Here is a 25,494-nt window from a genome sequence, read left to right on the forward strand (position 1 = left end):
GTCTTGAGGGGCTGGGAGCATGTGCAAGTGGGTTTGAAGGAGTTTGAAGTTTGTGATGTGCCTAGGAGGGGCTTGGTGTCTCTTGCCGGATAGCAGAAGGGCAGTGTCTGTGCCTATGGTTTGGAGAACTGTGGGTTTACTGTTTTGGGAACTGTGTTATAAAAGGATCACAGATAAACAAACTTACTTGGGTGCCGTTGGTGATATTGGAGACAGCAGGATCCGTGGGCGAGTGCTGCATGGTGTTGCTCGAGTGTCGGAGGAGGCTCTGTGAGTGAAGAGAGCAGCGTTGGAGGCTGTGGCAGCGGTTGGAGCAAGGGCAGCAGCGTTGGAGGCTGTAACGGCAATTGGAGCAAGGGCTCTGTCCTCCTTGGAGCCGTGCTGTGAGTGATGACGTCAGCCGGAGATGCAAGGGATTCAGTGATTGCAGAGTTCTGTGGCTACGTCACTGAGGGAATCGTTGCTGGTGACATACAGAAGAACACTGTCGCTGTTGGAGGAGATGCGGTGGCACACAGCGTGTTGTTGGCTGTGGTACTAGACGAAAGCACCCTGTGGCGTGGGTACGTGTCCCGGAAGTGAGCGTCAACGGCAACAGGAATGAGACAGTTTGTGGGGGTTTGTCAATTTAGGATACGCAGCCTCTTGAAGGCGGAGGTGTTTGCGTTTGGACTACAATGCTGTGGCGTTTAGGAGCGGACGCCGAGGGACAGGCGGTTATAGAACTAAGAGCTGTGGCTGGAGGAAAACAGAAGCAGACTATTTTGCCTGCAATTTAGAAGTAGATCGTGAACTGTGGGGGTGATGATGACTTGTAAAAATGTGAGTCGGACTGGCAACTAGGAATACAGCATTTGTAGTTCTCCCTGCAACCAGCGTGGATGGGGCTGTGTCCCCAGAGGTACTTTTGGGGGTTGAAGGATGCTGCCATGATGAACAACTAATGAAGCAAATGCTTTCTTTTCATATTTATGATTGTTGCTTCCGAGTAATGTTGTTTTGGAATAGATGTCAAGTGATGCTTATTGGTGATTTTGACATTTTTGAGTGAGTTTGAATGAATGGAGTGAGAAGGTTTGTAGTAACTTCTATTATCTAAATACACGGTGAATCTATAGGTGTTTAGAAAAATGTCAATTTGCGATGTTATTTGCATGTTTAACAAAATTATTTTTCACACAGTTGGACTCAAAGATGAAATATGGTCTTGCCTAACTAGGATTGTAGAAAGATCTAGTTCAAGTTTTTATGATATTGTGTCTGCTATGCTAATAATTTTCTTTTCCAGGTTGGACATTGTTTAAGAATAGGAAACACTGTAATTTAATGCATTGACTAATATTCTTTTCCACAGATGGATTCTAAAGTGAAGTGAAGTGGTTTGGTCAGAATTACAAAATATGTTGTGGAAGAGTTTCTCTGCACTAATGTTTTTCTCCACAGATGGGACAGGTTAATGCGGAAATATTGTGACTTTTGTTATGTTAAAATTTAGTAATGTTGATTGTTAAGCAAATGTTTGGTTATTTTGCTTAGAAACCATGCAGCATTTTGTGATGATAAGGTGAAGATTTTATGCAGGGTTTATTGCTGTTGGTGTGTTGCTTGCAGTGTATGAAGTGTGGTTCTCTCTAAAATAGTTGTTGAGTGAGGAAACTTTCAACACGGCACAGTAGGGGTACTTGTGTCACTAAGGTTGTGAAGTAGATACCCGAGTATCAGATATACTCAGCCTGGTTGGAGGTGGTGTGTGTTTAAGCACATTCTGGTCTTGTGATTGAAGGGTGCGAGGGAGTTGAGTGTCTGTTCTATTGTGGGATGTTGGAGTCTTGATTTGGATGAGAGGTATGGGTGCCTCTATGTGTGAAAAGTTTTAGTAATGGTATTTCAGTAGTTGGATGCCTCTTCTTCACTTAGCAGAAAGAGGAAGGGACATTGGTTGTAATTGTGTCCCACGGCGGTGTGTACGTTCATTGAATTTAGGAAGTTTGTTAGCAGAATGTCTTAGTTTGGTGAGAGGATGCAGGTGCATCATACTTCTAGGTGTTTGTGCGTGCGTGTGTTTTATATCGCTGTCATGCTTGAGTTAACTGGGCCTGTTTTTGATATCTCTAAGGAGGGGAGATATGTAAGGATCTGGTCTTCTCCTGCATCCTAGTGGAATCTGGAGTGAGTGTTATGATTGACATTGGAATGTTACAGATTAGAATGTTTATGTGTGACTGGTGTTTTCTAGAAGGCAGTTGGAGATGTAAGCCTTAGAGAGAGGATGCTGGTGCTTGCCTATGAGAATTGGACTTTACTGATGAATAATGACTCTAGAAACTGGATGTTACACTTGGAAACTGATTAAAGAAGTTACTCATCCACACCTTGATGTCAGAGTCATTCTACCAGAACCCCCTTCTCAAAACAACCTTGGCAGAATGGAGACTGCTCTGCCTTTATAGACTCATTATTGTGGCTCAGAAAGACACGCTAATTGAGGACATCAAGTCTCACCCGGTAAACCGCAAATCTAAGATACTGTCCCACCTAGAACAGAAAACTGTTCTAACTTGATGGGTCCGACTTGATGGTCGTGCAGTTATAAAATGCCTCCGTCCCCAAGTACCGCTCGAGCAGAATATAAAATACTGCCCTAGCAATCTTTGAGGCCACAGGAAGGAGTGTTGTCGTCAGCCTGGTATTGAGAACGCCAGAAGGACCCCTGAGTGCTGTAAGGCAAAGGGTTATAATCAGGAATACACTCTAAAAGGGCAATGGGCAGTTGATAGAAAGAGTTTAAACAAGATGCAGTGACACCAGCTTACCTAATAGAGGTTGAGTGCAGGTAGAAAACCTATGCAGGGAAATCCACGGCAGGCTGGAATGATGTAGTAGGTACTCCTTCCTAGTACCTCGTGGAATAAGACAAGATCTGTGGCAAAGCTTGAAGCAATCCGAGGGTTGCAAAAACAGAAGGGCAATCCAAGAGCAAGTCCAGAGTACAACAGGAGTCAGATGTCCGGGAAATCAGAGAGCACGCCAAAATCCAAGGGTTTTCCAATAGCAAGTCCAAAAAGAGTTCCAAGCAAACAAGAAAACAAGGGTAACGCGTGACAGTCCTCCGTAGAAGTAGCTGTGAAGCAATGAGTCTTGTTTGCCGGCTTCTTTTGAAGTGACGAGTGGTATCACGTGACTGCTCGCGTACGTTGCGTGGAGCGCAACGTATCACGTGACTGCTCGCGTACGTTGCGTGGAGCGCAATGTGGCCAGCGATTGGGGCTGCCGGCACTTCCTGGTATCCTGACGTTGCCGGCTGTGCAAGAGGCGCCATGGCAGTCGCCAACGCGGAAAAGGGCGAAAAGAGGCAGGTCCGCCCAACATGGTATTCCGCCTGCCGTGTTTTCCCCGCTGGTGTAAATGGGAAAGACGACGGCGAGAAGCGCCTGATGAGGAGGAGAGGTGTGAGGAGGAAAGGTTGTGTGAGAGGGCGTGACAGAGCCCCCCCTCAAAGGCCCACGACCGCGTGGGCTGGAAGGATGCTCTCGATGAAACTTGGCCACCAGGCGAGGAGCGTGAACATCTCGAGCAGCAACCCAGGAGCGATCCTCAGGGCCATAACCCCGCCAATCCACCAGATATTGTAGCCCACCCCTGTGTATACGGGAACCCAGTATTCCCCGGATCTCAAAAACATCAGGGGACGAGACAGAGACTGGAGCAGGAGGGGCAACCAATCGGGTAGGACCAGGGCAAGGCTTAAGCAGGGAGACATGAAAAACTGGGTGGATTCGCCAGGCAGGAGGTACCACCAGACGCATAGCCACCGGGTTCAGAACTTTGACCACCTCGTAAGGACCCACAAAGCGAGGGAGAAGTTTGCGACAGCCAGGAATGTGTAAATGGCGAGTGGAGAGCCAAACCCGGTCCCCCACCTTGTACGCAGGTGCATCCGCCCTCTTCCTGTCAGCAGTGGATTTCATGGAGGATTGGGCCTCACGCAGATGGATCAATGTCTGGGCATGGACTGAGACCAAATCCCTAGCGCAGGCCGAGGCAGCGGGGGTATCAGAAGAAGAGAAGTCTGGTAGAGGAAGAGTGCGGGGATGTTGGCCATAGAGGGCGAAGAATGGTGAAAAACCAGTAGCAGAATGCAAAGAGTTGTTATAAGCAAACTCGGCGAGATGCAATAGATTAAGCCAAGTGTCCTGATATTGTAACGTTAGGCAACGTAGATATTGCTCCAATGACTGGTTGACCCTCTCAGTCTGCCCGTCGCTCTCTGGATGGTAAGCAGAGGAATAATGAGCATCAATCCCCAACAGAGAGGTGAGGGCCCGCCAGAAGCGGGAGGTGAACTGTGTACCTCGATCGGACACCAAAACATGAGGCAGGCCAAAGAGACAGAAGACAGACCTAAAGAAATGCTTGGCTAAAACCGGGGCTGACGGTACTCCCTTACATGGTACAAAACGAGCCATTTTGGTATAGGAGTCGACAACAACCCAAATAGTATCGAAACCCTGTGTGCGTGGCAAATCAGTAATTAGGTCCATTGAGACCGTGTGCCAGGGACGTGGAGGAACCGGGAGAGGAAGAAGAAGACCCAAAGGACGGCCCCTACGTGACTTGCCCTGAGCACAGATTGGACAGGTATTGACATAATTCTGTACGTCCCGTTTCATAGCCGGCCACTAACACCAGCGTTTGAGTAATTCTAGGGTACGATGCTGCCCGGGGTGACCATTAATGGCAGCATCATGAGACCATTCCAACGCCAAATTCCTGGTTTCACTCGTGGGAAGAAAAAGCTTCCCGTGTACAAAGGGCAGCCCGTCCTGCATAACGGGATCCCATTCTGTTAGTGACTGTGGATAGCGGGAGACCTATTGTCGTATGGTGGACTGCAATGAAGGTGATGGTGTGCAAACACAAACTACGTGAGACTCACTCAACAAGGTTTCAGGGAAGGATGGTAGAACTTCCCCCCCAGGGGAACGAGACAGGGCGTCTGCTTTCCCATGCCCTACACCAGGTCTATGTTTGACCACGAAGTCGAACGCAGCAAAGAAAAGATGCCAACGTACTTGTCGACTATTGGTACATTTCAAGGAGGCAAGGTCTTGGAGATTCTTATGGTCGGAGAACACCACCGTCTGGTGTTTTGCTCCTAGAAGGTGATGTCTCCAGGTCTGTAGGGCGTCCTTAATGGCCAATAGTTCCTTTTCTGTGACTGTGTAGTGTAATTCACTTGTTGTGAACTTGCGAGAGTGAAATGCCACCGGATGTAGCCGACCAGTGGCAGGACATGGCTGGGACAGTACAGCTCCAAGTGCATAAGAGGATGCGTCTGCCTCAAGGACAAACGGGAGTTCAGGGTCAGGGTGTTGTAACACCGGAGCAGTGGTGAACATATTTTTCAAAGAATCAAAAGCGTTTTGTTGTTTTTCGGACCAGACATAGGGGACTGAAGGACTAGTGAGCGCAGTGAGTGGTGCTACAATAGAGGAAAACCCAGCTATGAATCGTCGGTAAAAGTTGGCGAAACCCAAAAATGACTGTAATTGCTTGAGTGTGGTTGGAATTGGCCAATCGTTTATTGCCCGAACTTTGGACTGATTCATGGAGAGACCTCCAGGAGAGATATGAAACCCCAGGAACTCAACCTGGCTGGTATGGAAAATGCACTTTTCAGGTTTAGCAAATAGTGCATTAGCTTGAAGACGTAACAACACTTCCTTGACATGCCTGATGTGTTCATCGAGAGAGGAAGAGAAGACCAATATGTCATCTAAATACACTACTACGTACGCGTTCAGGATATCGCCAAATATGTCATCCATGAAGCGCTGGAACGTAGCAGGAGCATTACAGAGACCAAACGGCATAACCGTATACTCAAACAGCCCTTGTCGTGAGCAGAAGGCCGTCTTCCATTCATCTCCCTCTCGTATGCGTATGAGATTGTATGCACCCCGTAGATCCAACTTGGTGTAAATTGTGGCATGAGTAAGTTTGTCCAACAACGGGGTAATGAGAGGAATAGGATAGCGGTTTTTTACTGTGATGGCGTTCAAACGCCTGTAATCAATACAGGGACGGAGATCCCCTTCCTTCTTTGGCATAAAGAAGATAGGACTTGCAGCTGGAGAGGTTGATGGGCGAATATGACCTAGACGCAGAGCCTGCTGTATGTAATCCTGTAGGACTCGCTCTTCTGTTTGGGTTAGGGAGTATATCCGCCCCTTTGGGATGGGGGCGTCCGGGATTAAATCAATGGGGCAGTCGTAGGATCGATGTGGAGGAAGGCCTTCCGCAGAGCCTTTGTTAAACACTGCCCGAAATTCATAATACTCAGGAGGTATGTTATTTGTGACCGCCCCTATCATGTGCGTGTCCGGAGAATTGGACCTGTCTTCTATGTCTAATGAAGCAACTACCCCTAGGATGTCTGCGGGACTGGAAACCCGAGGTGTCTCAAGCAGGCAGTAGTATTGACATGTTTCAGATTCCAAAAGGACCTGACCTGTACCCCAGTTAATCAAAGGATTATGCCTCTTTAGCCAAGGAATGCCCAAGATAACACCAAATTGAGGCGTGGCTATGAGGTCAAATGACATGGTCTCTCTATGGACTTCCTGTATGACTAATTCCAAAGGGGCTGTCTGTTGTAAGATCGGTCCAGAGGCTAAAGACGTCCCATCTACTGCATGAACCGGTTCGGGGTGTTTCTTTTGGACGAGAGGTAAGTTTAGAGCATTGGCTAGCGCTATGTCTATAAAGCAACCAGTAGCACCAGAGTCGATCACTATTTGTATTGCATGGGAGACTCCTGCAGCTAGGTTTAAGGAAGCTTGCACCACCACAGGTCGGACGGGACCAAAAGCGAGATCAGAGGTATTTGGTATAGGACTCGCCCCAACCCCTGATCTCAAGGGCGAGTCTTCGGAAAACCCGGAGCTTTGTTTCTTGGTCGACGGGGACACTCCTTTACAAAGTGCCCGTTGAGTCCGCAGTAGTAGCAAGCGTTGTCCGCCCTCCTGCGCTCTCGTTCGGCATGAGTAATAGGACTGCGTACCCCGCCGATCTGCATGGGTTCAGGTAAGGTGCTAGATGAGGTTGAAGGTGAGGTCTGGGATAACCCTGCTTCCCCCTTACGTTCTGCCCGCCTGGCGTCGATTTGCAAGGTTAAATCTACCAGATCAAGATAAAGTGAGGGAAGAGATGGCACCACAGACAAAGCATCCTTCATGGAACTACACAGGCCCCGATAATAGATCACTGCTTTCTTGTTCTCTGGCCAAGAAGTCTCGGTAGCGAGTTGATTAAACTTGGTAATATACTCAATGAGAGTGGATCGGCCTTGAGTGAGATCTAAGAGTTCCATGTCTCTGGATTGGGCTTTATATCTAGTGTCAAAAACCTTGGCCATTTCTTGAGTCAATAATTCGAAATCGTACAGAGCGGGATGATTGCTCTCCAAAAACGGATTAGCCCATGTGGCTGCCACACCCGACAAATGGGAGAGAAGAAAAGCCGCCTTAGAGACTGGATCAGAGAAAGCCTGAGGTCGGCATAAGTAATGTAGTTTGCACTGATTTATAAAAGTGCGATATTTCAAAGGATCTCCCTGGTACCTCTCGGGGGCTGCTAGAGGAAATGGTGTCTGAACCACCACAGACGGGGCTGGCAGAGTAGGTGGTGTGATGGGGATCGTGTTTTGGGAGGAGGCAGCATCGCCGAACTCAGCGTCAGCAGGTAAGGGATGTCGGGTGCTTTGCATGGCATCAAGACGGTGGTTCAGTGCAGTGGTGGCAGAGGCTAAATCAGTGCGGAGGGCAGTGGTAGCAGCTGCCATATCTGTCCTAAGCGATGTCACTTCTTGCATTAAAGCAGTCACAGGGTCCCCGGCTGAAACATCCATAACTGGACGACCATAAGGCTTCACAGTCTGTTCTAACTTGATGGGTCCGACTTGATGGTCGTGCAGTTATATAATGCCTCCGTCCCCAAGTACCGCTCGAGCAGAATATAAAATACTGCCCTAGCAATCTTTGAGGCCACAGGAAGGAGTGTTGTCATCAGCCTGGTATTGAGAACGCCGGAAGGACCCCTGAGTGCTGTAAGGCAAAGGGTTATAATCAGGAATACACTCTAAAAGGGCAATGGGCAGTTGATAGAAAGAGTTTAAACAAGATGCAGTGACACCAGCTTACCTAATAGAGGTGGAGTGAGGTAGAAAACCTATGCAGGGAAATCCACGGCAGGCTGGAATGATGTAGTAGGTACTCCTTCCTAGTACCTCGTGGAATAAGACAAGATCTGTGGCAAAGCTTGAAGCAATCCGAGGGTTGCAAAAACAGAAGGGCAATCCAAGAGCAAGTCCAGAGTACAACAGGAGTCAGATGTCCGGGAAATCAGAGAGCACGCCAAAATCCAAGGGATTTCCAATAGCAATTCCAAAAAGAGTTCCAAGGTCGAAGCAAACAAGAAAACAAGGGTAACGCGTGACAGTCCTCCGTAGAAGTAGCTGTGAAGCAATGAGTCTTGTTTGCCGGCTTCTTTTGAAGTGACGAGTGGTATCACGTGACTGCTCGCGTACGTTGCGTGGAGCGCAATGTATCACGTGACTGCTCGCGTACGTTGCGTGGAGCGCAACGTATCACGTGACTGCTCGCGTACGTTGCGTGGAGCGCAACGTGGCCAGCGATTGGGGCTGCCGGCACTTCCTGGTATCCTGACGTTGCCGGCTATGCAAGAGGCGCCATGGCAGTCGCCAACGCGGAAAAGGGCGAAAAGAGGCAGGTACGCCCAACATGGTATTCCGCCTGCCGTGTTTTCCCCGCTGGTGTAAATGGGAAAGACGACGGCGAGAAGCGCCTGATGAGGAGGAGAGGTGTGAGGAGGGAAAGGCATAGCTCTCAACCATTTGTGTCGCAAAGGCGGGTGAAATCACCCGATTTTGTTTTTGGCGGGTGAGACGCCCATTGGAATGAATGGGCATGCAGGAGGCTTGGCGGGTGTGTCAGCCCTTTACAAGGCGGGTGACACCCGCCAAAAGTGTGTGAGTTGAGAGCTATGGGGAAAGGTTGTGTGAGAGGGCGTGACAAAAACAATGGTGATCCTCGAAAAAGCTGATACCACTCTCGAAACCTTAGTCTCCAATGCACTTAAAGTGGAAAAGGCCATTGAAACAACGGACTGGATAGTCACAATCGAGGACATGCGGTCTGTAACCCCCCGAATAGTTTTTTGGCGGTCGACACCCAACTGGGGACCTCGCCAAGATATCTGGTGAAGTTCCCAGATTGGAAAACTAGAAATAACCTTTTGAGAATTTGCCTCAACCTTGTTCATACTGAGGAGATTCTTGATAAAAGGGTGCAAGATCCCCTTGCAGCAATCAGATTATGCAGTACATCCACCACCCCAGGCAAACAGAGCTTGAAACATCTTTTATTGGAATGCGAAGGCACCTGGCAAAGGAGACTGATCATATTCACTACATTTGTGGAGAGAGAGAGGAGGGTATAGCGTCAGAAATATTTTGGAATAGAATGATTTTGAGCTTTAATACAGCACTAACTGTAGCAGTGGCTCGGGTTTTGGTAAGAAGTGGACTTATGAGCTGATAATGTTTATAGTCTACACTGTTCGACTTATTGTAACGGATGTACACTCCTTATTGTCTTGTCTTGTTCTCTTTTCTTTCTTTCGTTTAATTCTTTTCCTCTCCTTCCTTCTCTCGTTCTTCTTCTTTCTTTTTTTTCGTATTGTTATCCTCTCCTTATCCTGTTTCCCTCTTTGTCTAGGCTACGAGAAGTAATTTGAAATATTTGCCGCTTCTCATTTATCCTATGATGTTGGTAGGGAAGGCAGGGCACACAACTGTTCTTGATTATGCCAACGCTGATGCTGAACTATGAATGAATGAAAGAAAGAAATGTTTCTCATGATTTGTAACATTATTGTTTTAACTATTTTTATATCCAAATGTTTCTCTTTAGAAATGTAATTTTATTTTTATTTTTGATTTGAACAGTAAGATGATTAATTAGTAGCTGCTGTATTTGTGAAGGTTTTGTATAACCAAACACAAATATAAAATAAAAAAAAGACTTGTTTCCTTTTTAGTCACGGAAATAAAGCGTTAGTGTAGAAGTGTCTCTTCTTTTGGCATGCCCGTCCCCCATATGTAGAGATGTCCGTGTCCACTGTGGGAGTAGCTCATCACTGCGCATGCTTCTTCTTTCGGTATGCCCTTTTCACGCATGCTCCTCGTTTCAGTATCTCGTTTGTGCGCATGCTTCTTCTTCCACTAGATTTTGTGTCGGAAAGTTTGACCTTGCTGCGCATGCTCCTTCTCACAGAACCCTTGCTGCGCATGCTCTTTCTTGAGTATCCCTTGCTGCGCATGCTCTTTCTGTGTGTAAGGCTTGCTGCGCATGCTCTTTCTGCGTGTACGGCTTGCTGCGCATGCTCTTTCTTGAATATCCCTTGATGCGCATGCTCCTCATTTCAGTATCCCCTTTCTGTGCGTGCTCTGTTCCGTATCTCTCTACTGCGCATGCTCGATAGATCCGTGCCTCTGCACTGCGCATGTCTGTTTGCTGTCTCTGCGGCCCGGGTTTGTGACCGGGAGTCAGACACTTCCTGGGACCCTAACAAGGAAAAGGCGAGCCCTGGAGCAGTTCTGAGAACACGAAGCGAGTAGGGCGGCCCCCCTCTCCCCAGCACTGCCGGTAGGAGACCCCTCGCCAATCCCCATTGTAAGAGTCACATTCGCCAATCCCCGGCCCACGAGCGCTAAACCCAATGTATCCCCAGTGGCCCTTGACCCCAGTTACTCACCTCACAACCCTCACAGACTGCGCCCGATCCTCTAACCCAGAGGTCTTCAAACTGTGGGGCGCGCCGCATCAGGGGGGCACGGCCGCCCCCTGGGGGGGGGGCGCCAGAGCCCAGCGCCCAGCATGAAATGTAAACAAACAAAAACAAATGTTTTTTGTTTTTTTTTTCAGATTGGGGGAAATGGGAGGGGGCAGCTCACATGGTCAGACTGGACCATACAATGGTCTTAGGCACCAATGAAAACATGGCCAGCAGTTGCAAATGGATATTCAGTCCTTTAGTCGCAGACTGTTTGAATTGTACACAAGGGGTTGTTTTTTATTCAAATGTAAACAAATTGTGATATTTAAAGAATATTTATTCAGCAACAATGGTCAAAACTACTAGCTGCATAGTGAAGTAACTCCTCAAACTGGCCCACATTGGTCAAAAAAGTGGCCCATTTTGATTGGCCTACACTAGCATTTTGCATTTTTGGTACAGTCATCGCCCTATTGCCCTATAGGCCAGTCCAAGCCTGCCGACTCATCCCTAATGTAGACTGTCTCTTAACGGTGTAATGTCACTTTTTGCTTTGTGTCAAAAAATCCTATCCTGCAGACTATTACTTCACGGATAGTATTTTGTGACAGCAGGAATGTAGTGTGCCTGTCTTTCTGGGGGGGTGAAGTTTCTGTAACTTGCTGGGAGCCAGGCTCACCTACCAGGATTCTAATAAGCACTAAATGTGTAAAATATATGAAAGAATCCATCCCAAATATATATGCGCGTGTATGTGAACTAAGTGCATTATTAACATCATAATTATGCACTTAATTCAAATACATATTCCTGATAAAGGAATCTCGTTAACACACACCAGGATACAGCAAAAAATGACACTACACCGGTTTGTTGTATGCTGTCCTCCATTTCTGTCCCCTCAGTCCCTCCATTCACTCCGAAAGCCTCCTTCCCGGCTGGACCTCCTGATGGTCATATTTGTTCACCTTTGGAATAGCATAGACGTCTTTGGACAGAGGTAAGCATTGGGGGGCAGGCGCTTTGCACACTCTCCCTCTACTGCAGCCTTCGAGCGAGGAAAGCAGTGGTTGGAGTCCTCGTGCATTCGTTTTCTTGTCACAGCTACACTCTACACAGAGCAGCTCGTAAATGACACCAGCAAACCTACCATCTCCCAGAGTTGAAAAGTGTACTCATGTTTATTGACTCTCCTTATTAAGATAAACAGCAATAAAACAAGAGAACACCCCTTCTCTCGATTACTTTGATTGGTTGCAACATTGTTTGTAAATATGTCCATGCGAATTCAGTAGAAAGCTCTAATTGCTACACTGCTCGAATGCAGGCACCAACATGAGAAACAGCCTTTTTCTCCATGTCTGTCCCAGAGGGGAAAAAACACAATGTAATATGCACTTCAGCAAAACCTATTTTCAGTATTACACAAATAGCAACAAAAAGTGTGCTAACTGAATTGGCCCATGTTTTGTTCAAGTGCTGACTGTATAGTAGCCCAAAACTACTGCCTTTTAGCCATAGTTCTGCTGGCTAGTACCATTCGAATATGTGGCTACCCATAAGCCTGACGTCATGTGCAGTGTTAACGACAGGGATGCAGAGTTCTTAAGACATCCCAGGTCAGAAGTGTTTAGCACATCTGTTCCTAGTTTACTTTACCTTTTGAGAATGGTAGCCCTGCCATTGGAGGTGGATGAGGTTGTGCCCCACCAACTTCAACGAAGAAGCTCAGCCGCTTTCTTTCACCATGCCAATTAATCTCCGGCACTGCAGGTTGCCTGGACCTGCATCATTATAAATGTGGTTATGAATACTGCAACTGTATAGATTGTGGTGTGCCCTTATGAGCCGTTGACATCATACATACACAGGGCTTTTGAGCTGCCGAGAGGGAGAATATGTGCTACCCAGCCCCTAGTGGCTGCCTGGGATGCTAAAAAGCAGCTCCCCAGGTATAATCTTTGATCCCCCCCCTGTTCCCATCCGCCTGCCACATTTGGGATGGGGGTTAGGGGCTTGTTAACCCCACAGAGAGTGAGAGTACAGAGAAGAACAAGCTGGTGGGCCTGACTTCAAGGGGTCCGAGCATAGCCACAGAGTACTGTCACGTGACTCCCTGATGAGGCCTGAGAGCAGCTGGAGCCTGAGGAAGGGTTTCCTGGTGGTGGCACTTAAACTGCTGTGCTGTACACATGCTCGTCCCCCAAAACGAGTGAAAAGGTGCTTTCTTGATGTGTAAAACACAGAGGTCTTCCTTTTTGAAATCTTAACAAAAGTTTTTTTGTGTGTGCATAATGCAGGCTGGCACTAATGAGGCCTTTGCAGTAACAAAGCCAAGCTATGGTAAAAGCCAAAGCTGGGCTTCACAGGCCCCCAGGTCATTCCCCAAGTCTATGACTTTGACTCTTATCTTTAATTATTGGGCTGCAGGAGAATTGGAGAGTGCTAATCACCCCTTTTCCTGACAAATCACAGCTCACTGGGAAGGGACCATAAGCATTCCACACCCTCAGTCTGCCTATTCTCCACAGTAAATGGCTGCACTACATAAGCCTGAAACAGTGTAATTAATGTATGCACATTTTATTCAGAAGGTGCTTGTGTAAAACATTTCTGTGATGTGAAGACAAGTAGGGCAATTCACAAAGATGGCTACCGGCATACCTCGTAATGAGGCCCATTATGTTTATGTCAGGCTCACTCCTGGATTCCGTCAATTTCACCCCTCTTCTCTGAGTGCCCCTCACACCCTCCTGCTCACCTGTGGTCTCCTCGTCCGATGTGAGTCCGAATCTCTTTATTCTCAATGCCTCCTCTCTGGAGTGTGGATGAGGTCTTCCTCGAGAGGAAGCCACCCTGCCCCTCTAACACGGGGCCAAGGGGGGCCCCGTACCAGGGCAGACCGGTAAAGGGGAAAAAGCCGATAGGCGCAAAAAAACCCTTCTTTGTTGAAGATGGCAGCAGGATACAAGGTGGGACTGTGTAGCTTGAGGGACCCAGCTGATAAGGAAATCCACAGAAAGTGGTGTAAGGCGACTGCTCCAGGGGAGAAACAACAGTACAAAGATGGAGTGACTAATGAATGAGCTGAGGGGGAAGGAACCAGGAGAACAGGGGAGAAAAGGAGAGAGAGAGAGCCAAGGTGGAGCGGAGAAAAAGCTCCAACAGAGCGAGGCGTGCCAAGAGCGAAATGAAAGCCAGAAAGCAAACGGGAGAAAAGGGAAAGGGAGCGGCGGATGCCGCGGAGGAAAGGACTAAAGCGTACCAACCCGGAAGCCTAACGCGAAAAGGTTGCAACGCGCTGGCTTCCGGGTTGGCGCTCATTAAAAGGACATCGCTGGTCGGAAGGGCTGGAAAACTACACCGCTGCCAAGGAAAGCGCGGGCGGCGTGACGGCTAAGTCAATGGCCGCTCCACCGCCAGCATCTCCACAGCTGCCAGCGACCGCCGTGCGTGACAGTATACCCCCCTCCAGACCCGAACCCTCCGGGTTTCCCTGGATGTGTCAGGTGAAAACGCCTGACAAGCCTAGGCACATGTACATACGACCTGGGTTCCCAGGAGTCCTCTGAACTGGGATAGTTCTTCCACGACACCAGGTATTCCAACCTGCCCTTACGATAACTGGAATCTAAGATGGCAGACACCTCATATTCTTCAGGTATAGACTTGGGATTACTCAATAGCCCTGTAGTCTTACTAACCGGGGTGTCTGGATCAACTGGGCAGAGAAGGGAGGAGTGAAAGACCGGGTGCACCCGATACATGGACTTGGGAAGTTGCAATTTGAAAGCCACTGGGTTAATCCTCTTGATTATCTTGAAGGGTCCTATAAATCGGGGGGTCAGTTTGGTCGAATGTACCCACCTAGGCAAGTATCTAGTAGATAACCAGACCCGATCGCCCTCCTTCCAGTCAGGATAGGGTAAACAAGCTCGATCAGATAGGTCTTTATACCTGCGTCTAGCCGAAGCTAAACTCTGTTGAGCTGTAGTGTGGGCTGTAGTTATTTGATCCAGGGTGGATTCGATGGTGGGTATTTTAGTAGGTGAGGAAAAAACTTGGAGAATACTGCGAGGGTGATAACCATAAGAACAGAAAAAAGGGCTGAGTCCTGTTGCCGAGTGCACAGCGTTATTATACGCAAATTTGACGGTGGGCAGAAGGTTCACCCAATTGTCCTGATTTTTATTGACATAACACCTGAGGTATTGCTCGAGAGTGGCATTAAGCCGCTCCGTCTGACCGTTGGTCTGAGGATGGAAGCCTGATGACAAAGCCCTCTCTATCCCTAACCGTTGACACAGGGCACCCCAAAATCGAGATGTATACTGACTACCCCGGTCAGAAATAATCTTGTCAGGAAGTCCGTGGAGCCTAAAAATGTCCCTGAGAAAAACATCGGCCATCTCGGTGGCAGACGGCACTCCCCGCAGTGTGGAAAAATGGGCCAGCTTGGTGAATGTGTCAATCGTAACCATGAGACAAGTCGACCCCTGGGATTTGGGCAGGTCTACTATAAAGTCAGTGGAAATTTGGGACCATGGCCGGCTTGGCAAGTCCGGCTGCATAAGCAACCCGTAGGGTTTGTGGGTGGAGTTCTTATTCTGGGCGCAAACAACACACGTTTTACAGTGTTGCCTTACATCATGGGAGAGTGAAGGCCAAAAAAAAAGATCGAGAAATTAGCTCTAAGGTACCTCAGACTCCCCTGTGCCCTGCGGTTACATGGTTGTGACCCCATTCCAGAACCTTAAGTTGTAAGGACTTAGAGGGGACGTACAAACGCTGCCCCACCAGTAAAAGACCCTCAGACCAATGGATTTGAGAACGTAAGTCACCGGGTACGGTGGTTGCCAAATCAGGTTTGGCTACTGTCTTAATCTCTTGCAGAAACGAGGAAACTATCCCCACGATTCTGTTTCGGGGAAACATAGGGTGGCTAACGGAGGGAGAGTGGGCGTCTGCAGACCGACATCTAGACAGGGCGTCCGCCAAGCTGTTTTGGGTGCCAGGAATGTAGGTAATGGTAAAGTCATACTGGCTGAAGAAATGCGCCCAGCGAGCCTGCCTTGAATTGACACATTCCATATTACGGAGAATCTTCAGATTCTTATGGTCAGTACGTAATGTAAACTGATGCGCTCCGCCTTGTAGCAGGTGTCTCCACTCTTCACAGGCCACCTTGAGAGCCAAAAGTTATTTTTCAATAACAGAGTAGTTCTGTTGACTTGTGGAAAGAGTCTTGGAAAGATATGCTACAGGATGTTCCTTGCCATCCTTCAGTTGAAGGAGTACCGCACCTAAGGCGCTCGCATAGGCGTCGGCCTCGACTATAAAAGGCTGGTCTTGATCTGGTTGAGATAGAATAGGAGTGGAGCAGAATCTCCTTTTGATATCGATAAAAGCTTGATTAGCTGGTTCCGACCAGAGAAAAGGTTTGGCGTCTTTTTTAAGTATAGAGGTAATGGGCAGCACAATCTGCGAAAATTGACTGATGAACTTCCTGTAGAAGGTGGCTAGACCCAGGAACCGTTGAACGTCTTTCAGAGAGGTGGGTGTGGGCCAGTCCAGGATGGCAGATACTTTCCTCGGGTCCATGGTGATGCCTTCCTGGGAAAGAATGTATCCCAAATATGGAACGGAAGACATATTGAAGAGGCACTTCTCGGGTTTAACTAATAGATGTTGCGACTGTAAACGATGTAGGACCGTCTGGAGATGTAATGTATGTTCAGAGGTGGACTTCGAAAAAACTAAAATGTCATCCAGGTATACTATGACACTGAGGTATAACAGATCAGAAAACAGGCGATCCATAAAACGCTGGAATATGGCAGGAGCGTTAACCAAGCCAAATGGCATCACTCGATACTCAAAAAGGCCAAACGGAGTCCGGAAAGCAGTCTTCCATTCGTCCCCATCCTTTATTCGGAGAAGGTGGTAGGCACTCCGGAGGTCTAACTTAGAGAAGGTGGTAGAACCCTGGACAGCTTCCAATATGTCTGTTATCAAAGGCATTGGATAGCGGTCACGAACCGTGACCTTGTTCAAACCCCGATAGTCAATGCATGGCCTTAACTCAGAGGAATCCCTCTTGGGTATGAAGAATAGAGAGGCTCCAGCCGGAGATTTGGAGGGACGAATGAGGCCATTGGTCAGATGGGAGTCCAAATAATTGCGAAGAGTCCTCTTCTCCAGTAGAGACAAAGAAAACATGCGGCTAAACGGAACCAGGGCATCTGGCACCAGCTCGATGGCAGTCTTCCGGCCTATGTGGGGGTAGATCTAAGACAAGATTGTCCTTGAAGACTTCTTTGAATTCGGCCAACTCCGGGGGAACCTTACAAATCTCATTTACTCCTTCTTGTTGGGGAGTAAGGACTTGGACCAATTCTTCTGAAGAATGAAATAAACAATTCTGTTTACAGTATGGGGAGGTAAAGGCCATGGTGTTCTGCGCCCAATCGATGAGCGGATTATGCCTCCTCAGCCAGGGAATCCCAAGGATTACTGGAAAATGGGCTGCTCGAATCAAGTCGAATTGTATCTGTTCCGAATGATGGAAAATGCGGACCTTCAAGGACCTTTGCATGGAGGACCTCAGGCATCTGATTGAAAGTCTCCACTCGACTGCTGCTGCTGCAAAGATTCATCCAGAAGATTAGTTTTTTCGTCTGAGTCGGAAGCGGCTGTGTGAGGAGGCGTTTCGCAGTGCGGCTTGATTCAGTCCGGACTGTTAGGTCCCTTCCTCTAATTGTTTGAGAGGAATCGGGAATCGGGAGAGGTGTAACTGTTCGTGGAGAGTGGAAGCTGAGAGGTGTCGAGAGGTGTCGAGGCACCGGTGAAGGTGCAGCTGCAGAACTGATACCAGCTGATACCAGCTGCCCCAGCGAGCTGCCAGCGAGCCAGCGTGCTGTCAGGGGGGCCGTGTGCACTATAAACAGGCACCAGAAACAGGTACTCTCGTACAGGGAAAATTGATTGAGCCCGCAGAGTACGCTGTGTTTTTAGTTTACACAATCCCACCTCGCCGGGAGGAGGGGAAAAAAAAAAAGTGCCCTGTCCCCTGCTTTCTGCTTCCAGCTGCAAGAGGTGAAGCCCGATTGTGGAGTAAAAGGGTGTTGTTTCCAAATCACTGCCTCTGCTGTTTGTGCTCGCAGTGCTGTGAATTAAGTGCTTGATCTCTGCCACTTATGCATGCTCAACGGTCCTAGTAAGAGCCCTGTCGCCACTTGGGTAAGGAGAGCTGCTTTAATTGAAAAGTGAGGAGAAGTGTGATCCTTGGTGATCGTCGTGAACTGAGGCTGCTGAGGTCCTCTGAATCGGCGTGTAAAGCTGGCCTGACATATCTGAAAACAAGCGGCGGGGGACTGTGGGGCTAGACCCATTGATCCAGTCCGTGTACCTGCTTTATGTGACCTGGTGTTTCCCGTCTCTGCAACTGCCGGTGTTGGTCACCTCTCATGCGAGCTGCACTCTGTGTGACTTACCAGTAGAGAGCGACGGGAGACTGCGGGGCTAGACCCTTTGATCCCAGTTGCCTCTCTGTTACATGCAATAAGCTGTTATTTATAACTGTGGACACAGCCATGGAATATTCAAATACACGTGGAAGTAGCTTTTGATTTTGACTTGAATAAGCTGTTCTGTTTCTATGTTTGCTTTTGTTCTGTTTCTTTTCGATATATTTGCTTTTCTTGCATAAATTGTTAGAAAATTGTGGACTGACACGGCGAGTACAAGTTAGATTTCTCCTAAATCTTGCATTATATTGTATTGCTCAGCACTCCAAAAAGGGGAGTGCTGGGATTATTGTGGTGTTTTTGGGCGGGGAGGACGCAAAAAAAATAATAAAAAAAAAAAAGAGAAAGAAAAAATAAATAAATAAAAACCACATTAATTGTGTGCCTGGCCTTCAAGTGAGAGGGTTATCCCGCTTCTGGAGTATGGTAGGAACCCTAAGGAGCGGTACAACACCTTTACTTTGTGTGACCCAAAAAGACCCTAAGCGGCACAACATAAGAAATAAGACTGAGAGGCCTAATACTATTATTGCAAGTGGGACTTTTGTGTTTACCCAATTAAGTAAGACACAAATGGCAAACCCCCGCTCACCTAAAAGGGAAGATGATGATTTCAAGGACTTATTGGGGATGGGCGAGTCAGAAAAGTGGGAACTAAGTGGAATTGAGTTCCCGCCCCTGCCCAACGTCGTAAGTGATCAGACAAAGGCTCAAATGTTGTCTTTACAGCAAATGGATCTTGTTGAAGAGTCTGTACAAAAAAGTTTTCTGAGTGCCCTAGAATTATCTGTTAGACCCTCAGTTTTAAACATGGATGATTCCATGCCTATTACACCTCAGCTGGATACGTCACTCTTGGCACCTGTGGTATCTGCTGAATTGGATAGGAGGGTAAGACTCTCAATGGGCCCCTCAACCCCAGTAAGGGCCAGGGGTGGAGGCCTCGATACTGTCCACCTGCATAAATCCATTCTTGAAAACAGAGAGAATCTCGGAGAGAACAGGAAGGGCCCCTTGATGGACCTGCTAGGGGGTAGCAAATCAGGAGAACATAAGGAAACTGCAAATAAGTGCTCCAGCCCGTCTCACCCCGTCCCCCCTGGGCGAGGAGAGTTTGAGGAAATCATGCCCAACCAGTATGGCAAGGAAACTGAAACAGATGACAACTTGCTAGTTGATAACATGCTAGAACCAGAGTCATTCCCGGTATTAACCAGGATTTTGAACCTTTTAGATAAAGGTCACGAAAGGACGCATGGGGAAGTACAAGAATTAAGATGCATGATGGTTGAATGTATAGATAAACTGAGTAGGCTGGAAGGCTTCGTTCATGCCTTAAGTATGAAAAACATCCCCCTATCTCTTTCAATGGAAAAAAAAATGACCCTAAACCAAGGTTCCCAAACAGGGAATGATTTATGTACCCAAAAAGGGGATTCAACTTGGGAAACTGTAGATGAATTAAAAAAAATGATCCTAACAAATCAGAAAAATATTAAAAAAATGGAAAATCTTAACGAAATTAAAATTGGGGATCTGAATAATTCCACTCCAAGTACCCCTGAGCTGGCCAGTCCATCTGTACTTTTGGAAGCGATGGATAATGAGGAAGTGTCAAAGCAGGCCCTGAAGCAGAAAGTGGGGGGAGAATCAAGTCAGGGAGAGGAGACACCGTTTGTGTATGCCATCACACGCAGAGAAAAAAAAATGCGGGCAAGGGCCCTTAAAAGAAGGGCTAGGAGTGAGATGGGAGTAAATAAAATAGAAATAAAAAAGCTTAAGAATCAACCTTCCCCTAAAATGAAAAATACTAACACAAACTTTAAAGATATATGCAGTTTATCAGCAGAAGGAGGTCATCTGGATTTCACACAATTAAATGAAGAAAGCAAAATAGCTTTGAATGTGAAAGAAGCATTGGACAGACAAGGACATATTAACAACGACGCCATAGACTTTATAGAAGGCTACCCACTGGTAACTAATGATAAGGAATATGGAGAAGCCCAGATCACCCTCTCAGAAGCTATGAATCATAAGGGCAAAAAGGGGAAGGGTAGCCCTAAATGTAGAAGAACAGAAATAAATAAGAAAAAGAATTCAAAGAAGCTGATTGGAGATAAATCAGAAGGACACAAGGAGGAAAGGGGTATCCAGCAATTTTTTGGCATAAAAAATAAACAAAATCTCACCGTGGACACGGTGCCGAAAACTGTAGAGAAAGTATTAAATGATCCCATAGTGCCTAAAGCTGATGAAAGCTCTTCTAACGGTAGCAATTTAAAGGAGCGCGAAGAAGCAGAACTAGAAGGAGAACCTGTAAATGAGGTGACCAACAGTAATACGCCATATATGATTCCTAGTGAAGATATTAAAAAACTGGTTGAAGAGGCACTTATTAAACTCCTTGAATTTCCCTCAAAGCATGGTCGCCCTCTACCACCTAGATCTCTGCTATCCAAGGAAAAAGAGCACGAGGGAGACCTGCAAAAGTCATCTATGGGTGAGAAAAAGGAAGTGAAAGAAATGGTAATAAAACAGTTTGATCAGAGTATAAATACTGAAACTAAAAAGGATGATCCTGACATGCAGGAGAATGTGCATAGTCAAGGACCCGGGCCCAAATCTATGCGGGAAATTGGGAGGGATAAGAAAGAGGAATGTAAAGACTGGGGAACTTTGAGAAATAATCCACGACTGGAGGGCAGGGGCTTTGAAGAGAGGGTGCGGGAGATAGCTGAAATGTGGAATATAAAGCAGGACCCCGATCAAAATAAAGAATATAAACAAGAAAAGGAATGGAATAAAAGTAATGAGAGAGGAGAAAAGAGGGAGTGGGAGTCAGGAGAACTTCCGAGGGGTGAGGGACACGTTCCAATACTATCTAGTGCCTGGCCAGAAGATCAAAGTGATTGGAGGGAGCCGAAATTTGTGGATGACCCTAGTGTTATATTAAACTTTATGCTCACTATAGGAGGGCCTCCCTCATTGAATAGAGGACGGATTCTATCCCTGTTCAATGAGATCCCCCGTCTCTCTTTAATTACTTCAAGTGATATCAAGCTCATTGATTATATCCACCCAATAAGATATGATTGTGTTAGGATTGTGTTCTACTCCAGGGCGACATACGAACTCGCCATTACAGAAGGAGTAGCTATGCAACGTTTTGGGTACGATATAGTGAACTTCAGTCAAGGGGCATGGAAACATCAGGGAGATGAGAGGGGTGGGCCCTCCATAGAGAGACAGATGAGAAACGAAAAAGAAGGTGTAAGAGATAAGAATGTTGGGATACACCCTGAGGAGGTGGCAGAGTTGAGATGGCTGGCCTCAACCCTGAGGGAATCAATATCAAAAATTCAAGGCATGAACGATTCATCCTAGAGTACCGTGAACCTTACATTGGTATCATGGAACTCAAGGGGTTCACGTGCTTTACTGTCTTCGTGTGCTACGTGTGTGGAACTCTTGACTCATTCGTTTTTATGTATTCAAGAAACCTGGGCAGAGAATGCAATTGTTTGGGATGGTTTTACCATTTTTCAGGAACCCGCCACAAAAAAAGCCATGGGAAGACCGTCGGGAGGGCTACTAATTGCCATTAAGAACAATATAAGGTTTACCACTCTAAAGGAGTTCCATATGAACAAAGGTTGCCTGGCAGTCTTAGTGAAAATAGATTGCAAGAGATCCCCATTGTTTTTATTAATTCTGAATATTTACTGGCAACCTGAATGCGATTTAAAGGCAAACATCTACGAAATAGATTATGTAATTCATGAATGCCAGGACAGGAATAAGGATCTTTATATGATCTGGTCTGGGGATTTCAACTCTGAAATCTGTCTTGAGGAAGGATCAAAGGAATGTAGGTTTGGACGTTCGATCGGCGAAAGAAATGATCAGCGGAAACATTATCAAGGGGATACCTGGGCTCTATTTCTGAGTGGTTGGGGTACGCAAGGTGTGAAGGAACTTTTGGATGACTCTCCGGATAACCCGACATGGTCAAATGGTAGATGGTCTTCCATCATAGACTACATTTTTGTTTGTACAAATACTTTTGACCTTGTCCAGGACTTTTGTCTTCTTGAAACCAAGGAAAGCGATCATAGAATGCTTAAAATGTCTCTTTTGGTTGATATCGATGTGAGAGAGGTATACAAGTGGGAAATTCCGGTTACTGTAAATACTAAAGCGAATAGAATTTCGTGGCATACAAATAATATCGAGAAAGTCAATATATTATTTCAGGCTGACTTTCAAAATAACGTATATGACAGGAAAAAAAAGATGTATTCTCATGATTCTTTTGAGAATTATGTTGAATCGATTATCCTAGGAAAGGCTGGGATTAAGGAAAAGGCTAAAAGTTACAAGCAACACAAACACTCTTATTCTATAGAAATGAACACACTAAAGAAGGTGAGAAACCGCGAACTTCGTGTGTTCCGCAAACGACATCCTTTCCCGTGTACAGCCATGGAAGCACGGGAATTTAATGTACTAAAAAATAAATGGAAAAAGAAGTTAAGATTTCTACGTGCTAAACTTTACCAGGGAGATGCGGAATCAATGTTAAGTTCATTGGGCAATGTAAACACTCGTAGATTTTGGTCGTTGGTTAACCACGATGGGCATGAACAAACAAAATCTCAAACCTCCTGTATAAACTCAAAGAAATGGGAAGGGCATTTTTCGAGTCTCTACTGTCCGCCCTCCGTGGCGTGGGTAGTGCCGTATGATGTGGAAAATGCCACATGGAATATCACATTTGGAGTAAAAGAAATCAAAGACATCATTATGAAGAGTTCACCCTCCAGGGCACCTGGTCCGAATATGCTCTGCAACAAGATTATGAAGGAGAATCCAAATTTATGGGCTAAAATTCTTTTCCTCTTGTATAAAGACATTATTAAGATTCATCATTTCCCAAATAGTTGGAAAATGTCTTATATCATACCAATATATAAGAAAGGGGACAGGGCCATACCTACCAGCTACAGACCCATAGCCTTGTTGGATGTAGATTCTAAAATATTTGCATGCTTGGTTCTAGAGCATATTCGGAGCTGGATGGACCAATCCAAAATACTATCTTCTTTGCAGTTTGGTTTTAGAAAAAATGTGGGCACTGATGCTGGTGGTTTGTTAATTAACATTATGCAAAATGCAGCCTGGACCCTCGGAAATCTTCCAATATACTTAGCATCAATTGATCTCACATCTGCTTTTGATTTAGTCGACAGAACAATCTTGTGGAGTAAATTAGCCAACCTTGGGATGCCTCCAGTGCTTTTGTCAATAGTATACAACATGCACCAAAATTCCAAATTAAAAGTTCGAATGAACATGGAGGGCAATCTGTCACAGGAGATCAATGTAACCAATGGTCTGCGACAAGGTTGCATATATGCCCCAACATTATTTAATCTATATTTCTCTGACCTTGCAGATTGTTTTGCTAATTTAGTTGTAAACTCACCGAAAGTGGAGGGCATTAAGATACTGTGGACTGCCTATGCAGATGACGTAACTATATACGATTACACCCCCATAGGCCTACAACGACTGTTAAATGCGTTTAAAGATTATATCTCCACCAATGCACTCAGAATAAACTACTCCAAAACTGTGATACTGTGCTTGACGCACAAGAAAAATCAAAAAATAAAAGCAATGTATCTTAATCATGAGAAATTATCAATAAAGTCTGCAATAAGATACTTGGGATACCCAGTGTTCGGAAATAAGAATAAGGTAAACTTCCGGGCCCTATTGGAAGCTAAAATTGCTCCTATGAAAGCTCAATTGTGTAAAGTTGACTTGAAGTATGGCAAATTCTCTCTAACACCATGTATCCGTCTTTATAGAAACAGACTTGTGCCCCAATTCTGCTATGGTCTGGAACTGGCTCCTTTATGGTGCAGAAAGGAGGTGGCTGTGTATGAATCCAAAATTTTAAAATCTATGGTAAAGTGCCTCCCTAAGTGTGTACCTTTGGTGGTATTAAGATATGAGCTTGGGCTACAATCTATTAGAAGTGTCATCGAATGGCGCAGAATGGCTCTATTTAGGAAACTGTTAACCAGTAAATACACCACCCTATATGACATCATGGGCAGGGGTATTAGGAGCGGTGCTCCTACTTCTAAATACCTTAGGGAAATGCTGAAAGAAGCAAATGAGGTTCTCGACAATTTGGGGGTCTCTAGAGATATGCTTATTGGAAACCCCATGAAAGTAAAAAAATTACTGCTTCATGCCGACTGGAATTTAACAGTTAAAGAGGTCAAATTGTCTAAACTATATAACAACATGGTCTCGGACTGCAAAAAAATGGGGGAATTGGAACCTTATCTAATTAAATTTCCTGATAAAAAGTGGAGACAGGAGTACATGCGCTTCCGTTTTAATGTGTTGGGCACGGGACAAATACTTGACATTAGAAGTGGTCAGAGCAAGGGATCCTCCTTCTGTAAATTCTGCAAGTCAAGAGAGAATCAAGAAACTTTGCGGCATTTACTGACGGAGTGTGATGGTTTGAGAAGTGAACGCATCAGTCATTTTAGTAAATATGTCCCAAACACTGAGTGTGTGGATTTGGACCGGCTGTGGCTAGACATGATGCAGGGCAAACGTGTTAAGCTACAGATTGCGGTTGTTAGGTTTTAAAACTTCATTGCTGTCTTTAGTTTAATATAAAAGAAGAAACAGCTGGCTGGGTTTTAAGTCGCCTCACGAAAACCCTGAGTATTTTTTTATACGTGAGGATGTTTTATATTTTATGCATATGAGCCCCTTCAAATGATTTTTGTGTAAAACTATATATGGATGTTCTGTTTATTAATGTGAAAATGAACTGAAAATGTTGTGGTAAATGATAACTTATGTATGGAGGAAATATGTATGTAGTTTATATGATATCTACGTGATGTCTTCTTTCTTAAACGACAAAACAAAAAAGAAAATAAACCATTCTTCTTTGTAAAAGTTACTATGTAACTATAAACAAATAAAAAAAAAAATAAAAAAAAAATGCGGACCTTCAAGGATACTGTGGAATGGGTAATAGGCCCCAACGAAAGCGGGGAACCATCTACTCATT

At 46.0% G+C, this 25,494-nt stretch overlaps 1 protein-coding gene across 3 annotated transcripts in view; it reads left to right on the forward strand.

The window, feature by feature from the left end:
- The window catches only part of LOC138511138 (zinc finger protein 84-like), a 193,587-nt gene that overhangs the window by 131,899 nt on the left and 36,194 nt on the right, over window positions 1-25,494 (forward strand). Inside the window, exon 1 of one of the 3 annotated variants that reach the window (XM_069626627.1) lies at window positions 10,593-10,754. The exons of 1 other annotated variant lie outside the window; for it this stretch is intronic. The gene's annotated coding sequence lies outside the window, so the exon portion shown is untranslated. Of the gene's footprint in view, window positions 1-10,592; window positions 10,755-25,494 lie in introns of those variants that run through there. One more of the 3 variants, XM_069626626.1, reaches the window with a different exon arrangement.

Source organism: Ambystoma mexicanum, chromosome 6p (genome assembly GCF_040938575.1).
Source record: "Ambystoma mexicanum isolate Mex_15411 chromosome 6p, UKY_AmexF1_1, whole genome shotgun sequence".
NCBI classification, from domain to species: domain Eukaryota; kingdom Metazoa; phylum Chordata; class Amphibia; order Caudata; family Ambystomatidae; genus Ambystoma; species Ambystoma mexicanum.